Here is a 14629-nt window from a genome sequence, read left to right as displayed (position 1 = left end):
AAGGGATACACACAACAATATCTTGAGCTGTTTTGCAGATACTGAAACCCCCGCCAGGTGGGAGAAGTTAACTGTGTGCTGCCCACAAACACAGAGACCCCAGATGGGTTGGAACCAGGTTGAGGATGCCGTCTCCCACTTACCTCACCACCAGCCAATCAGAAGAATGTAGGAGCTGATCACGCCCTCTTTGAACCATTACTATAAAACTCCTCACTACCCTCTCCAGGTCAGGACACAGTTTTGAGGGCATTAGCCTGCTGTGGCCCCTTTTACCTGGCAAAGCAATAAGCTATTCTTTCCTACTTCATCCAAAACTCTGTCTCTGAAAATTAATTCAGTGTCAGGCTACAGAGGCTGGATTTGGCTTCATGAGCAAGTTAAATCCACAGAAAATTATTTGTGTGATTATTTCCTTAGTTATTCCCAGGATGGTTATTTAGTAGATGTATTCTAGTTAGTAGATGTATTCTAGATGCATAGGAGAGAAGTTAATTCATTACATTCAAGGATGCCTTAAGTCATGAGGTCTTAAGTTTTTCCTGGACCCTGAGGAAGTCTCCCCTGAGTGCTAACAGTGCCATAAAGTGGAAAGATCCCAAATCCCAGAGTCACTACTTGGCAGGGAATTGCCAGGTTTCACACTTAACTTCACAGAAGGGAAAAGTAAGCTACTTTCGCGCACACTCTTTAAGACTTGGGAGTTTAAGTATTTAACAGAATAGCCTAGCCTACTGGGTAATTCATCTCCCAACCAGCTTTATCAGTAGGAGTATTTCTCCTCTCTTCTTCAAAGTATGCCCACGTTAAAGTGTGCCTGTTGTGAGATAAACTTTTGTGTAACTTTCCTGTTCTGTTTAGTCATCACTGTGCAACATGATTTCTTTGTCCCTGCTCTCTTTCAAGTCCACTCATCACATCAGGAACAGGATGATTCAGTCTGGCTTGAAGTAAGAGTCATCTAAACGGGCGATGATAGAAAATTTGTTCCAAGTGGCAGACAAAGTTTTGTCTGAAAAGACAAAACTAAATACTTCAGAAAGTAAACCTAGAGAGGAATACTTACATTCCTTGAAGAGAAGTTTCAGAAATGTGCCTATTGGGACCTCTTTGGTGGCGCAGTGGTTAAGAATGCACCTGCCAATGGCAGGGGACATGGGTTCCATCCCTGGTCCCGGAAGATCCCACGTGCACCACAACTACTGAGCCTGTGCTCTAGAGCCCGTGAGCCACAACTACTGAGCCCGCGCGCCTAGAGCCCGTGCTCTGCAACAGAGAAGCCACCACAATGAGAAGCCCGTGCACCACAACAAAGAGTAGCTCCTGCTTGCCACAAGTAGAGAAAGCCTGTGTGCAGCAACAAAGACCCAACGCAGCCAAAAAAAAAGTGCCTATTGTTCCAAGAAACCGTGAGTTTTTTCAATTTTTTTTTTAATATTCATTGATTTATTTGGCTGTGCCAGGTCTTAGCTGCAGCACACGTAATCTTTTAGTGTGGCATGTGGGATCGTTAGTTGAGGCATGCGGGATCTAGTTCCTTGACCAGGGATCAAACCTAGGCTCCCTGCATTGGAAGCACACTCTTAACCACTGGACCACCAGGCAAGTTCCCAATTGTTTTAGTGGTTATGAGAAATAGGGTGAGACTGTTATGACTCTGATACATAGACTAGGTTAAAGTCTAACTCTAAAAGGAGGTGAATTTTATGGTTTGAATCTGGTGTGGGTGGGAGAGGGCAATGTAGACTGCAGTGTTTTATAGACCCAAAGGTTTCCTAAACTCTGCCGGTCAGCTTATATTAGCAGGAAAAGCAAGGAAGAGGGAGAAGAGGGGTCAATGTACCTTACCTTCCAGAAGCTGCTTCGAAGTCCTGTCTTCTCTGGGAGGGAAGTTAGGCTAAAGATCTCTAAAATTTCTGATAAGTTTAAAACTCCGATAGTTAAGAAACAGAAAAGATACTGACAATGGTAATGCAGCATTTGCTTATGCTCCATCGCCTCAAGCCTTGTGGCGTGGACTGAATGACGTAACATTTAATGAAAGCCTAGGCATTCTTCTCTCATTGTCTGCTTTCAGGATGGGTGGGTGCCAGGGTTGGAACAGAGCCCCACTCTACAAAGAGAGGATGACTACTGCTTCACTGTTTCATGTGCTCCCAACTAACCTATACCCTACTTGAGCAGAATTCAATTTTATATTCCTTTTTTACCTGCTTACCATCCCTACCCAGTCGTACCTAGGAAAGCTTTCAGTATTTAATAGGTGCTGAGATTGATTTATTGGTCTCCACAAGTGACGAACTGCATGCTCTCATTATGTGAGTCACATTTATGAATTGTTAGAAAAATAATGACTAATTGTATTTTTGAAGACTAACATGAAACGTGGTGCTCTTGATTTAAAGACATTTATACAAAACTTTATTACGAAGGCAGTCTTTATTATGTGAGCAATCGTGCACGGCTTAAAGCCTCCAAGTTATAATAACATTAGGTTTATAGCATGAATATTAAAATATGTGAATTCTTCCATAATGCAAAGTAGTAAACACTCTTGAATTTAACTCTTTTCTTCTTACTCCCCCCAACTTCATTTGAATAAATTGTCACTTTAAATGTTTGTCTATAGTGGTGATCATTTTGTAAAGTGTAGAAATATTGAGTCACTTTGTTGTGTACCTGGACTAACACAGTACTGTAGGTCAATTATACTTCAATAATGAAAAAAATGTTTGTCTATAATATTTTCCTTTTAGTACTACAGCTCCAGATAGGGAGTGTGTCATCATTTCAGACTTGTGTAGTATACATATGGTGTCATTCTTCCCTGGAGTTTTAATATAAATAGTATTTATTGAAATAAATGTGAATTTTCAATCACAAACATTGATTGGATATCTTTCATTTTTCAGGAAATGTGTCAAACACTTTTGGCCATGAGAAAACATAAGGAAATAGGAAATTCATATTAAGATACAAGAGCAATTGGGGGAAAGAAGATTGCTAGTTCTTAAAGAAAGAAATTTTTCAAGAGTTGTTTTGTAAGTTAATGCATGGACCATTCAGCTCCCTTCAGTATGGCATGGCGTAAGTCCTAATTTCCATTCTGAAGGGCCCCTTCATCTGTAATTTCTCAATCAGGGTAGATGACTGGTTAACTTAGGTGATTAGAGAACACACGCCTAGGGGTTTGTGGCTTCAGAGTTTACCTTGTTGCCAACTTCACTCATTTCAGTGATACAAAATATGCCCATCCCCTGTCCCCTAAGTCTACAGCAGTACCACTCAAAGTGTGTTGGGTTTTTTTTTTCGGGGGGGGGAGGGGAGGGCACTAATGGTCCATGGTACATAAAGAAAGTGACGGTAAGCATTGAGAAAGCACTTAGAAATTTTTATAGCAATTTACAGAGTAACTGCATGCATGTTGAATCTAATGGTAATTTAAGAATTTGAGTTCCAGTCTGGATATCTTTTAACTTCATTTTTCTACTGATTTTTAGTGTAGTTTATAAAAGTATTTGCTCACAATATGTTATAAAACAAAATAAACCTCTGACCATAGATAGTACGAGAAGAACTGGCATGAGATACATTGTCCTGGGTATAAGCACGTGCCTTAGAGGTAGAGTTCATGAGTTCAAGTGCCAATTCCATTGTTTTCTGGTGGTGAGACACTAGGCAAATTGCTTAACTTCTCTGTGCTTCACTTTCATTGTTTCATTATGGGATATCATTAGTATTACCACCTAGGATTATCTGAGAATCTAAAGTGCTTTAAACAGAGTCTGGTACATTGTGAGGCTCCTATTGTCCTCGGACACTAAGGGGACAAAGCTGTGGCAAGGTAGTTCAGTCATGACAAGAACTCAGGAGGGCGGAATCTAGGAAAAAGGTTCTGTCAGCCTAATGGATCCCGCAGTGATTCTCTCCAGAAAGAGACTTCTGATATGCTCAAGGGATCTAACCATTCAAAAAGTGTATCACAAGAGTTTAATAGTTTAATTACAGTCTGTCCTATCTCAGCTTGTCAGTGGATGGTAACAAGGCTGTACAAAAGCTAACTAGGTCTAAGGTACAGAGGTGAATAACTATTTCTAACCCTTTTCCACATAATTCTTCTCCTCCTGATTCAGGTAGATGAACCACATATTATGTCCACATCCCCTCTCTATAGATGATGTGTTCAGTCCTTCCTTATACTTTTTCTCAATCTAAGAACTATGTCTCTATTCATTTATCTTAAGCTTGTTCTATGAAATAATTTAAGTGAGTGCAGGATATATTTGATTCCTATGTCATCCCCACTCCCCTTCCTTCTTCTACTACTCGTGGCCAATTACATCATCATCCCTCCAATGTACTGATACCTCTTTAATAGTAAGCACATTCAATTAAGGACTAAAATCTCATGCAATTCAGAGAAAAAAGCCAAGGCAAAGAACTGGAGGCTTTTAAAAATTTTTGGTTATTTGTCCAATTTCTGAGTTCTGGAGAGATGGAACTAATTGTTTATATATTTGAGTGATGTGTTTGGGTCTTGTTTTTTTTTTCTTCCAGCTCTGGATCCTGGGCAAATCACTGAAATCTGAGCCTCCATCTTCTCACTGATAAAATGGCAATCATCCTAAATCACATGGCTCTTGCTAAGTCATAAGAGTCGCCATTTAATGAGAAGCTCTATATTCTAATAAGTGTGGGATTTAGATATAACACTTAAATTACATATGGATTTTAATCCAAACAATGACTTTAGGAAGGTGGGCATGATTATCCTCCAGTTTATAGACAGAGAAACTTTTGTGTTAAAAGAGCATTAATAATTAGTTCTAGGTAACACAACTAGTAAAGAGCAGAGCTGGGATTTGAATTGAGATCTCTGACTGAAAACCCATATTTTTGCCATTATATCTTCAAAGAAGTTCATAGAAGTGAGTGTGTTTTGTAAACCAAGTTTTTAATAAATATCTCATAATCTCATCACCGATTCCCACTTCCAGAAAACTCCATTCCTACCCATAGCAGGTTGGTAGCATGATCTTCAAAGCCCAGGAACAATCAGTTCCAATTACTTTACTAGGCAGGAGGAGACACCTTGACACTGTTGTATTCCGCGGCAGCCATAACCGTTTGCCATTTTTAGCCTCCGATACCAATTGCTTCTCCTACGGTCATCTTCACTGGTGCGCCAGTTGCCAAAGCAGATCTGTCTCTTTGAGGCTTGCTTTTGCTCAAACTCTATGGGCTCATTTGATAAAGCGGCTGACTCCAAGCCATGCTTAATCTTTTGCTCCATGGGCTATGCTTGGGAGTTGGCTCACAAACTGCCCCTCAAAGGGAGGAGGGAAAGTGACAATAAAAGGAGAGCTATGGACTGTGAAACCTTGCCCGACAGGCTCTCTTTCCCGGGAATTAGCTAGGAAAGCAGAAATGTATGTTATTAGAGGGCAAGTGTCTGGCGTTGCAGCTCTCACTGGGCTCTGTCATTGGTAAGACTCCTTAATGGCTGAGCTTGGAAAGACTACACAACAGCTGTGCCTGGAGATAGCACACACTGAGTGTGATTAGGGTAATGTTTTCTTCGTTGCTTAAGCAACAGAAGGAAAGAGCAGAGCTAATGCATCAGGCTTTCCTCTCAGGCACGGGGGGGACAAGAGGATGCCAGACAGCTACAAAATGGTAGATCCCTGTGATCCAGATATAATTGAGTTGTTCAGCCCATGCAAAATCAGAAGGGGGACAAATATATCACCTCCTCTTATAAAACAACAAAAAAAACCCTCAGAATGATCTATACAGAAATCATGTGAAAACCATGGAGTTATTTATGGGATTGTGGTAGGAAAGTTAGAAAGTCTAATCCCTTTTTAGATCTGCCTGCCACTCCGTTTTGGTGTAACATTAAGAAATACACAGTCTCAGTTTTTTCATCTGTAAATTGGAGATAAGACACTTATTCTATCAACATCAGAGCCATTTTGTAAGAATCAAATACATTAATGGATCTGAAAGTGTTTTGAAATGTACCTATATATTATTGTATTCATATTAGGAATTTGATGGTAAAGCATATTCAGTTTCTGACTGCATTAATACATAGGAGAAAATATCAGAAAACTCTTATGTGTATTGTGTCAGGAGTTTAAAAATGAGCTTTTTTTTTTTTTTTTGTAGTACGCGGGCCTCTCACTGTTGTGGCCTCTCCCATGGCGAAGCACAGGCTCCGGACACGCAGGCTCAGAGGCCATGGCTCACGGGCCCAGCCGCTCCGCGGCATGTGGGATCTTCCCAGACCAGGGCACAAACCCGTGTCCCCTGCATCGGCAGGCAGACTCTCAACCACTGCGCCACCAGGGAAGCCCTAAAAATAAGCTCTTGAAAATCACACTTAGGTAACTACTTCTAAAGCCTTCTTACATTTTTTGTTTTGATTTTTACCTGCTCAGCTTCTTTTAAAAAGTGCTAATTACAGACAATGCTTTTCAGTGCTTCTCCCAAGAAAATGGCAATCGTCAGAACTATTCTAAAGGTAGAGAAAGCCTTGATTCTACTTTATGTGTGCCTCATCTGCCAGTGGAGGAATAATCAAGAAAAAATGCAAGAGTCAATTTTGATACACTCACATATATTTCTATGGCAATACAAACCCTTCCATATACATGCCCCAAGCCACGGCAGGAGTAAAAAGTCTACTCTGTGTTTCTTTTACTCTTAGTTCAAGACAACTGGATTACGTACCTGTTTGGTTTTTCATGTAACCTAAACTTAGTTTTGGATTTCTCTTCTTGGATGTCCTTGTCCTTTGCAAAGACACTTGATTTAAGGGCATCATATAAGTATTTTTGCCACATTATTGTTATGAACATTTTTTTTCCAAAAGGAAATAACACTGAAGGTCCACATTCCACTTGGTGTTTCTGGAGGGTGTTTTTGGATGAATTAGCATTTAAGTTGGTGAACTGAGTGAAGCAGATTACCCTCCCTACTGTGGGTGGGCCTTTCAAGTCAGCTGAAGGCCAGAATAGAACCAAAAGGCTGACCCTCCCCCAAGCACTCAAAATAAACCATCAACTCTTCTGAGTCTCCAGTTTGGCAACTCACCTTACAGATCTTGGGATCTGTTAGCCTCCGCAGTTGCATGAGCCAGTCAGCCAATTCCTTATAATGAATCAATCTCACATAAGTCCTGGGGATGTAATGTACAGCATGGTGACTATAGTTAATAATACTCTATTGTATATTTCTAAGAGAGGAAATCTTGAAAGTTAATCATCACAAGGAAAAACAATTTGTAACTAGGTGTGGCTGGATGTTAATTAGATTTATTAACAATATATGCAAATATATACAAATATTGACTCGTGTTGTACACCTGAAACTAATATAATGTTATATGTCAATTATAACCCCAATAAAAAAAATCAATCTCTCTCTATACATAGATATAGGTATATGTGTATATATGTAATATAGTTTTACGTACACACATCCGTTTAGTTCTGTTTCTCTGGAGAACGCTGAAGAATACAGGCAGTTACATTTTGTATTTTTAGATTCCTTATGAGAGAAGGTAGGCCATTCCTCAATATTCCATTGTTTTCCATCTTCCAGTGTTTCCTGCACTGGTTTTCCATGTAAATTTCAGACTATCTTGGTTGGAAAAAAAAAGATATTACTGTGTGTGTGCATGTAAACACAGTTCATATACAGAGAATTTTTCCAATGTAAAGGATCTTCATTATATTTAAACTCACACTCTTATGTACGTCTCCTACCTGTTAGCTGTTTTCCTTCACTTTTGGTCAGTAATCCTTTTCTTGGCTAGTTTGCTGATGTTGTCCATCTAAAATATGCCACAAGATTGATGGCCTCAAACCTTCAACTTCAGCTTTCCTCCTTTTGCAAGTTAAGACTGGGTTTGGGTCAACTCTGGGTCAAAAATATATGAGGTTAGTCTTTTCAGATTGTGTTTAGATCCATACATCAAGAACATACTAAAATTGAGATGGCTTCCTTGGCTGCCCTATCAAACCATTCGACCTTTTAAGATTCTTTTTCCAGTTTTGGTTTCCTCTTTGCACTCTGCCTACACAGTTTCTGTTGAAAGTGCAAAAGGAAATCATTTCTTAAAACCTCAAAGCGCTACACTTATTTCATTTTTTAAAATTTCATTTTTATTACAGAAATCAAAGCGCTCCAAACAATTTTGGGGCACTTAGGTAGTAGTATGTTAGCAAGAACACTGTGCTGGAGTCAAACCACTCTTAAGGTGCTAGAGTCCTAGCTTGGAGCTGTGTTACTTTAGGTAAATCACTAAACTTCTCTGACGAAAATTGCACTGCCTACCTTAATGGAACTGAGGAACAGATGATATTGGATTTGGAAAATTAATTTGTAAGCTGTCAATGAATATCATAGTGTATGAAATTTTTCTTCATTTCCTAAATAAATGGTACTTGATTTGTAGTCTACCTATCTACCACTTTCCATTTTCACATTAAATCAAAATTATAATCTCTTATATCCTTGGTGTTGGATAGTGAATAGACACACTGAAACCTCTAAGCATATCTGGTCTAGGTGTTTCCCAATGTCTTCTTGTATATGAAAATATATAATGTAATTTCATTGGAATTTACAATTAAAATATGACCTGGAAGTTTCATACCAAGGACATGAGGTCTCCCCATTCCATATTTCTTCTAGTGGGACTGGTTTGATCCTATTATCTCAGCACCTCTTGTGGTCATAAACTGATCCCCACAGAGAGGACCCAAGTTTTCATAGGATAGATAAGGTATATTAAAGACATAGAAAGTAAAGCTGCAAGACTGTAAATAATTTAACCTAGAAATGCTAAGCTTGGAAAGCAATTAATTATAGACAAAAATTTATAAAAAGAAAAGAATGATTTAGTTGAATGAATGATGGAAAAAATCTAGAGATGTGGGTTCTAACCCTGTCTATACCATGAAATAGCACTAGGATTTTAGGTACTTTTTTTTTTTTTTTTTTGCGGTACGCGGGCCTCCCACCGCTGCGGCCTCTCCCGCCGCGGAACACAGGCTCCAGACGCGCAGGCCCAGCGGCCACGGCTCACGGGCCCAGCCGCTCCGCGGCACGCGGGACCCTCCCAGACCGGGGCACGAACCCGCGTCCCCCGCATCGGCAGGCGGACCCCCAACCACTGCGCCACCAGGGAAGCCCGGATTTTAGGTACATTTTTTAGCTCAGATTCAGAGTTTTCATCTGTTTAAAAAATAATGAAGATGTCCGTACCAGAAGATCTTTAAGAAACTTCCTAGCACTAACTCTCCGATTCTGCCCCTCTCCTCAAGGCTCTAGTTCCCAGGACAGCCACCATGCTATCATAACAGCAGCTTCCTCTTTGTCTCTCATATTCCAACCTCCAGATAAGCTTATGTGGAAACTGAAAGAATTGCCCTCTCCAGCAGAATATATATTATAATCCATTCAATCATTCACAATAAAAAATATGGCACCTACCTTCACAAAGCTTCTTTTATTGCTACCATTTAAAGGTTAGTTCTGATCCAGGAGCCTGTCAATTTGAACATCAACTGGATCCTGTTGATAACAAAAAATACAATTATTAAGATAGTAACTTCCATTTATTGAGCACTTATTATACTCCACACTTAACATTCTTATCTCACTAAAACTTCACAACAATGCTGTAAAATAGGCACTATTACCGTGTTTGAGATGAGGACCCTGAAGTTAACATGGTCAAATCAGACGGGTGGTAAGCACATCTCCTTCCAGATGGCTCCTTTGATGGGTCTTTCTGTTATCTAACAGTCATCTAAATTCAACAGCAACATTCACATGAAAGCCAACGTGTGAATGTCTTATTCTTGATCTACTGTGCATCTTTAGTTTTTTTTTCTTTGAAACAGGAACACTGAAGTTCATGCAAACCTCACATGGACACTGTGAAGGTAATATGTGACACAACAAGCAGACTTCAATCATAGATACTGCCAAGTTGTCTTTATTTTATTTTTTAAAAATTTTAATTTTATATTGGAGTGAAGTTGATTTACAGTGTTGTGTTAGTTTCAGGTGTACAGCAAAGTGATTTAGTTATACATATACATATATCCATTCTTTTTCAGATTCTTTTCCCATCTAGGTTATTACAGACTATGAGTAGAGTTCCCTGTGCTATACAGTAGGTCCTTGTTGATTATTTTATATATAGTAGTGTGTGTATGTTAATCCCAACCTCCTAATTTATCCCTCCCCCACACCTTTCCCCTTTGGTAACCACAACCAAGTTTTCTTTATTGTAACACTGCCCATCCTGACTTTGATTCTGAATGGATTCCCAACCATCTTTTAGAAGTTATTTTAGAGATCAAATAACAGAAAAGAGACAGAATTTTGACTATACTTAGGGTGATCCTGCATATGCAGAGAAGGCTCAATAATTTTCAATTCTTGATAATGATAAAATAAATTAATGTAAAAAAGGAATGAAAAGTATTAATTTAACCCTACAGAGGGGTTCCATGTTATACTTGTTTGCAGTTTTTGTGTTTTCCACCTTACAAATGAGGCATCATCTTAAGAGATACACAGGTTCTAAATAAATGGTGAAAAAAATCACCTTGCAAAAGAGATTATTTCCAAAAGATTAATTTGAAAACAAACTATTAAATATTTTCTTTAGTCATTCAGACCCTCATTATCAGATCTCTGTGCCCTGTGTCTGAAATATTTTCTGTTTCTTTACTCACAGACTCTCACTTGCTGTTAAAAATTCTCTTGAAATCTTTATCATGAATGTTTTAGCCTTATTGCAAAGAAATAGGCAATTTATTGATGAATTTACTAAGAATGTTTCAAGAATATACATATATTCATAACATTATTACTTGTTATATACATTTATACATTGTATTAATCATATAGATATATATAGGTATCTCCCAAGACTTGTTTTGGGTTATAGGACAAACATGATTTGATTTTAGCCAATATACTTGCTGGAGACACACTATGTGTATCTGTTTGATCTTTTACGTGTAAATTACATTTCTCAAGCCACAGCTACCTGGAGGAGTACCCTCAAATGAGTGGGTGTGGCTCATCAGAGCCTTAGTCTTTAGCTCCAGGGCGTAATGGCTTAGCTGTTTGAACCAGCCTATCCTGTCCCTCCTTTTCTGTATGGCAGTGGTTCTTAACCCCTGCTGCATATTAGACCTCCTAAGGATCCTAATCACTGATCACAAGGTTTCATGCCAGACCATTTGAATCTGGATCCCTGCGGGTAGGAGTCAGGCATCAGTGTTTTTAAAAAAGTTCCCTAGGTAATTCTACCCCACAGCCAGGGCTGAGAAACACTCCTTTACAGGAAAAGACTTGAGCCCTGTTGCCGTCCTGAGCTACGATCTCTGTGAAGCGTTCTCTGCCCAACGGGGTACTCTCCTGCTCCCTGTTGTAGGGCCTGTTACTCTCAGCTGGTCCTGAAGTTGAGTTTAGGGGTTGTAGGTATCATTTCATGTGTCACCTCCAGTGTTGCTCTAGTTACTAATGTCTAGTCTCACTTCAACAGTCACCATGATGGAATGGAGAAGGACTCTAACCCCTCTGTGTTAGGATTACTTATTAAACCGCAAACAGTAGGGGCTTGCACGTCCATTGCTTGTTTTAAAATCACTCACGGTATTACTTCTGTTATTTAATACTGCTTGTTCAGTTTATTGAGACAGCACCTGTGCATGTCTTCCCTGAAGGACTAGGTCACAAAATGCTTTAATTAACATCACACAGGCCCCAGCACGGCCGGCTCCCAGGAGCACGTGACCGTGGGAGGAATGACACAGTCTGGTTTATTCCTCCAGATTAAACCAGTGGAGACAGGGCACGGGAAGTGGGAGGAGAGGACACAGCAAGTTGGTGAAGGCAGCCTCCTGGCCTGTCAAATCATTTCTTATACTGATATTTACGATAAGATCACAAGCTCTTAAGATATTCAAGATCATAAGATACACACCAACTTTATTTTCCTTTGAAGTGATTTTCTCTACTAATAAACTTCCCAAGAGTTTAAAGGACTATTACTACATACGGTTATTCCACTGCTCTAACTCTGGCATTGGCCATTTACCACCATATACCTTAACTGTTTCTCGCATTAGGTTTTTGTTTTTTAAATTTTACTTTATTTTATTTTTGTCTGCATTGGGTCTTCATTGCTGCACGTGGGCTTTCTCTAGTTGTGGCGAGCAGGGGCTACTCTTCGTTGTGGTACGTGGGCTTCTCACTGTGGTGGCTTCTCTCATTGCAGAGCACGGGCTCTAGGCACGTCGGCTTCAGCAGTTGTGGCACGTGGGCTCAGTAGTTGTGGCTCACGGGCTCTAGAGCGCAGGCTCAGTAGTTGTAGCGCACAGGCTTAGTTGCTCCACGGCATGTGGGATCTTCCCGGACCAGGGCTCGAACCTGTGTCCCCTGCATTGGCAGGCGGATTCTTAACCACTGCGCCCCCAGGGAAGCCCTCGCATTAGGTTTATCAGGTCTTTGTATAAGGAGACTCTCCAACAATTTACCTCCACGATGCCCAATTCCAGCAGAATAACCCCTTTCCCTCTCCCCTGGGATCTAGATGTACAGATCCATAGGAATTTGTTCAGTTCAGATTTCATGTTGGTAAGAATCAAGGTCTTAAAGGGCAGTTGCTAGAAACCTATAAACAATCTCAATAAACGTTGGATGAATGAATGAAGTCAGTGAACAGTGTCCAGTAAAAGGCAACCAGCAAGTGAAAGCTTCAAACATTACTGCTCGCGATGCTCATAGAAGTGGAGTTGGGAGTTTTGAAGAACAGGAGCACAATTTCATATCCCTTTTGCTCCCTTCCCAAGTTCAGCACATACTCCGTCCCTGTCTACATATTTACTCTATCCCTATCACACAGATCAAGTAGATGCTGGTCCAGGACCTTTCAGGGAGAAGCAGTCCCCTGGCCAAATGAGGGGGACAGCATCTCATGTTTGCCCCAAACCCCTGCCTCCTTCACAGACTGGTTACAATAATCAATGCTGCTGTGACAGGTAAGCAACAAATTAGACATCAATGCCATAGCTCAGAGAACAGAAGCAGATAGTCACCCTCAAATGTGTAAATCCACTTAGCTGTAGTATCTGGCTGCCTCAGCTAGAGTTAAGTCCCTGACAAGTTAAAAGGATGCCTGACATGTATGCTTGGTCCTCCCTGGGGAGATGATAAGAGGGGGGCAGGTGGAAGAGAGAAGGCATGGGAGGAGGGGAAATTGAGTCCTTTGGGATTTAATTTACAAGCTGTTTACTGAAAAATTTAACATCTGAACATACCGTGCTGGGTGGCATCCTCGTCCCTTTGTGCTCAGTTTCTGGCCATTCTGCCTCCCTCTGCCCGCCAGCCCCCACCTTCATTGCTGTCTGACTTGGATGGGAAATCACCATCTTCTTTCCCAAAGACTCATTAAAAATCAGTAATGTAAGGGATCAGTCAGGCCAGCCTGCCAGCCACTCATTCCTTATGAATCATCTGACAATTTTTTAGTTTGACAATTGCACCTCATATATTTTAATATTGGTTTTCAAAGAAGAAAGCAGAGAACTTCCATTTCTTTACAGCTCCCTGTAATTTCAACTTGCTCTTTACTTATATATGAAGTCGACTTGGGTGGAAAGGTTAGAGGCAGATGAATTTCTAGTTTCAGAACCTAGGAAAGGCCAATAACATGTGCCATAATCTTAATGCTAAGGTTTCATGGAGCTTCAAGTATGCTTTATATTCATGGATGACACTCATTGAAAATGATGACAAGGACCTCATATTTCTAAAGGTTTTTAAAATTTTTTTCCTACATCCTAACCCCTGTTTAAACTTTCTTAGACAACTGTAAAAGACAAAATAAAATAAAGCAAAATTTAAAACAAGCAAAAATTTAAAAAAATGAAAACAAGCAAAATTTAAAACAAGCAAAAAATAAAACAAAATGAAACAAAACAAGCAAGAGCCCATCATGACTGAAAAGTTTTCCTGATACTTTCGGGTCCAACAAGCAAGGAATACGTTTGTTTGATTTTAACCCTCCTTAGACCATTCGGAAAAGACCTGACTATTTTTCTAACCCCAAATATTTACCAATCTTCCTACCTATGAACTTTGCTTTCTTTAATTTTTATTCATGAATCAGCTTGCTTTTTATTGACTGCTGTGAACAATTACAGGATTGGATTAAAAATTCCGGAAGACATAAAAAAGGATTAGATATCTGTGTTTTATAGGTGTAAACATAACATCATAGGACAACAGTTACTTATTTAAATTCTTACATTTACCATGATAATGAAGTAAAACTTTGTCCCTTCTTTCCTTCCTATTGCCCTAGGTAAAATAAAGGAGAGACTCAGGAATTAAGGGAAGGAAAGAAATGAAGAGATAGGATGTCTTTTCAAACGTGAATTTTGGGATTTGAACAACTATAGCATATGTCTACCCTAAAATCGTCTGTTCCATCCTATTGTAGAAGTTTAGATCCTATTCAGTGCCAGCAATTGTACTTATCACTACACTACAAAACATCAAAATAATAGCGTATTTTTATGGAGATTCATAC

This window comes from Leucopleurus acutus, assembly GCF_964270905.1.
Source record: "Leucopleurus acutus genome assembly, chromosome: 21".
In the NCBI taxonomy this organism is placed as follows: domain Eukaryota; kingdom Metazoa; phylum Chordata; class Mammalia; order Artiodactyla; family Delphinidae; genus Leucopleurus; species Leucopleurus acutus.
The sequence above is the reverse complement of the archived record's forward strand: the minus strand, read 5'-3'. Positions refer to the sequence as shown.